Below are 4,187 nucleotides of genomic sequence, written 5' to 3' on the forward strand. Positions count from 1 at the left end.
AACACAAATTTGTTGTCTTGAGGGTTTGTCTTGGACTGTATAACTTGAAAGTGAGAGTAATAAAGCTGAGCTCAGTGTGATGTGAGGGTGCATCTAACACACCTACAGCAAAATATTAACTACAACTTTTTCATACAGATACACTGTCTAACTATTTGACTTTAAAGTATTGCGTTTAATCCTTCAAATGATCACATTAACGCTCTCCCACCTGATCTAAAGTGGATGTGAGGGAGGTTTTTGGTTTCAGTTTTTCAAATGAAATAGAGAAAAAGCAATCACTGTTGAAAACTGTTCAAATTTAATACAGGTACAAGGACTGCTACCACGGGGCAAAGGGATGTATTTTAAGAAGTGTAAAGAGTTTAACATCAGCCACTTGAACAGGGACTTGAACCCTGGACCCTCAAATTAAAAGTCTGATGCTCTGCCAACTGAGCTACCCAGGACCTTGTCAATGCTGATTTTCCCAACATCTGAGATATCATCCATATTGGCAATCTCGGGTCAATCAATCAATCAATCAATGTTTACTTATATAGCCCTAAATCACTAGTGTCTCAAAGGGCTGCACAAACCACCACGACATCCTCGGTAGGCCCACATAAGGGCAAGGAAAACTCACACCCAGTGGGACATCGGTGACAATAATGACCCAGTGGGACGTCGGTGACAATAATGACTATGAGAACCTTAGAGAGGAGGAAAGCAATGGATGTCGAGCGGGTCTAACATGATACTGTGAAAGTTCAATCCACAATGGATCCAACACAGTCGCGAGAGTCCAGTCCAAAGCGGATCCAACACAGCAGCGAGAGTCCCGTTCACAGCGGAGCCAGCAGGAAACCATCCCAAGCGGAGGGGGATCAGCAGCGCAGAGATGTCCCCATCCGATACACAGGCAAGCAGTACATGGCCACCGGATCGGACCGGACCCCCTCCACAAGGGAGAGTGGGACATAGAAGAAAAAGAAAAGAAGCGGCAGATCAACTGGTCTAAAAAGGGAGTCTATTTAAAGGCTAGAGTATACAAATGAGTTTTAAGGTGAGACTTAAATGCTTCTACTGAGGTGGCATCTCGAGCTGTTACCGGGAGGGTATTCCAGAGTACTGGAGCCCGAACGGAAAACGCTCTATAGCCCGCAGACTTTTTTTGGGGTTTGGGAATCACTAACAAGCCGGAGTCCTTTGAACGCAGATTTCTTGCCGGGACATATGGTACAATACAATCGGCAAGATAGGATGGAGCTAAACCGTGTAGTATTTTATACGTAAGTAGTAAAACCTTAAAGTCACATCTTAAGTGCACAGGAAGCCAGTGCAGGTGAGCCAGTACAGGCGGAATGTGATCAAACTTTCTTGTTCTTGTCAAAAGTCTAGCAGCCGCATTTTGTACCAACTGTAATCTTTTAATGCTAGACATGGGGAGACCCGAAAATAATACGTTACAGTAATCGAGACGAGACGTAACAAACGCATGGATAATGATCTCAGCGTCTTTAGTGGACAGAATGGAGCGAATTTTAGCGATATTACGGAGATGAAAGAAGGCCGTTTTAGTAACGCTTTTAATGTGTGCCTCAAAGGAGAGAGTTGGGTCGAAGATAATACCCAGATTCTTTACCGTGTCGCCTTGTTTAATTGTTTGGTTGTCAAATGTTAGAGTTGTATTATTAAATAGAGTTCGGTGTCTAGCAGGACCGATAATCAGCATTTCCGTTTTTTTGGCGTTGAGTTGCAAAAAGTTAGCGGACATCCATTGTTTAATTTCATTAAGACACGCCTCCAGCTGACTACAATCCGGCGTGTTGGTCAGCTTTAGGGGCATGTAGAGTTGGGTGTCATCAGCATAACAGTGACAGCTAACACCGTATTTGCGTATGATGTCACCTAGCGGCAGCATGTAGATGCTGAAGAGTGCAGGGCCAAGGACCGAACCCTGGGGAACTCCACACGTTACCTTAACGTAGTCCGAGGTCACATTGTTATGGGAGACACACTGCATCCTATCAGTAAGATAAGAGTTAAACCAAGACAGGGCTAAGTCTGACATACCAATTCGTGTTTTGATACGTTCTAATAAAATATTATGATCGACGGTATCGAAAGCAGCGCTAAGATCGAGGAGCAGCAACATAGATGACGCATCAGAATCCATCGTTAGCAATAGATCATTAGTCATTTTTGCGAGGGCTGTCTCCGTGGAGTGATTTGCCCTGAAACCGGATTGAAAGGTTTCACATAGATTGTTAGACGCTAAGTGTTAATTTAACTGCTCCGCAAAAATTTTTTCAAGGATTTTTTAAATAAAGGGAAGGTGAGACACCGGTCGGTAGTTTACCATGAGGTCAGGATCGAGGTTAGGTCTTTTAAGAAGAGGATGAATAACCGCTTTTTTGAATGCTAGGGGAACAGTGCCCGAGGAGAGTGATAAGTTTATAATATTTAGCACTGATGGACCTAATAATACAAAGAGCTCCTTGATCAGTTTCCCAGGAAGAGGGTAAAGTAAGCATGTTGTCTGTTTTATTCCATTTATACGTTGTAACAATTCCTCTAATGTTATTTCCTCAAAACGAGAGAACGAGAGAAACTATTTTGGAGGGCAGTATCCGCCGTATATACCATCGTGTCAGTGTTAATAGAACCCCGTTGTAGCTGGGACGCATTGTCTTTAATCCCCTTTCTAATGACTTCAATTTTCTTACTAAAGAATTGCATAAAGTCATCAGCTGAGTGGGTGGAGCTACTGGAAGGAGTCCCTTGTTGGGTTAGCGATGCTACCGTACTAAACAAAAATTTAGGATCGTTTTTATTACGGTGGATGAGATTTGAGTAATATTTAGCTTTAGCTAAGGTAAGCATGCGTTTATAAGTTATTAAACCATCACTCCATGCTTGATGGTGCACCTCAAGTTTAGTCGTGCGCCATTTGCGTTCCAGCTTTCTACATAATAATTTCTGAGCTCTAGTTTCTTCTGTAAACCACGGGGTGCGCTTTTTTGGAGCCTTTTTTAACTTTAGCGGTGCTATGTTATCAATGGTTTCGCGCAGGGTGTCGTTAAAGTTGTTAGTGAGGTTATCAATAGAGCCCACATACTTTGGGAATGGTGCCATTACCGAGGGCAGTAGGTCAGCAAGAGTTGTCGTTGTGGCTGTATTAATGTTGCGGCTGCTATAGCAGTTATTATTATTATTAGTTTGACGAACATGCGTCTGAACCTCGAATTTTATAAGGTAATGATCGGACAATACTTTAGTATACGGGAGTATCGTAACTTTGGAGACGGTGATACCCCTGACAAGCACTAGGTCTATCGTATTACCGTTTCGATGCGTGGGTTCATTTATTATTTGTGTGAGACCACAGCTATCAATTACAGTCTGGAGCGCTACGCACGGTGGGTCCGATGGGGTATTCATATGGATATTAAAGTCCCTCATTATGATTATATTATCGGCGTGAAGGTGAAGGTGAAGGTGAATCAGTCAGCATGTTCAGTGACAAGGTGGCAATTATCCATCCATCCATTTTCTACCGCTTATTCCCTTTTGGGGTCGCGGGGGGCGTTGGCGCCTATCTCAGCTACAATCGGGCGGAAGGCGGGGTACACCCTGGACAAGTCACCACCTCATCGCATGGCCAACACAGATAGACAGACAACATTCACAATCTAGGGCCAATTTAGTGTTGCCAATCAACCTATCCTCAGGTGCATGTCTTTGGAGGTGGGAGGAAGCCGGAGTATCCGGAGGAAACCCACGCATTCACGGGGAGAACATGCAAACTCCACACAGAAAGATCCCGAGCCTGGGATTGAACCCAGGACTGCAGGACCTTCGTATTGTGAGGCAGACGCACTAACCCCTCTTCCACCGTGTAGCCCTTGCCAGAAGCATTTTACTTCAATTTTTAGTGGAGGTTAGCTGCAACAGGTAGAGCTGGTGAAGGCCCAGGCTGCAACAAATAGAAGGTCACTAGATTTTAAAGTCCAACATAAGCAGTCAGTAAAGCCCTGTTTTGGTAGTAAGCCTCATGTAAACTGTGTGTTCCTTTGGCCTAAGATGTTTACGATATACAACTTGTACTACAGTAAAATCAGGCTTCACATAGGGCTAGTGGTGCAATGGATAACGCGTCTGACTACGGATCAGAGGATTCGAGTTTACAGATGAGAAGATTCTAG

The 4,187-nt window shown here is 43.9% G+C and overlaps 1 non-coding gene across 1 annotated transcript; it reads right to left on the reverse strand.

The window, feature by feature from the left end:
* Positions 1-376: 376 nt before the first annotated feature.
* trnak-uuu (transfer RNA lysine (anticodon UUU)) lies at positions 377-449 on the reverse strand. Its single transcript has one exon. It is a non-coding gene; the product is annotated as a tRNA-Lys (tRNA).
* Positions 450-4,187: the final 3,738 nt, after the last annotated feature.

This window comes from Nerophis ophidion, unplaced genomic scaffold, assembly GCF_033978795.1.
Source record: "Nerophis ophidion isolate RoL-2023_Sa unplaced genomic scaffold, RoL_Noph_v1.0 HiC_scaffold_48, whole genome shotgun sequence".
NCBI lineage: Eukaryota > Metazoa > Chordata > Actinopteri > Syngnathiformes > Syngnathidae > Nerophis > Nerophis ophidion.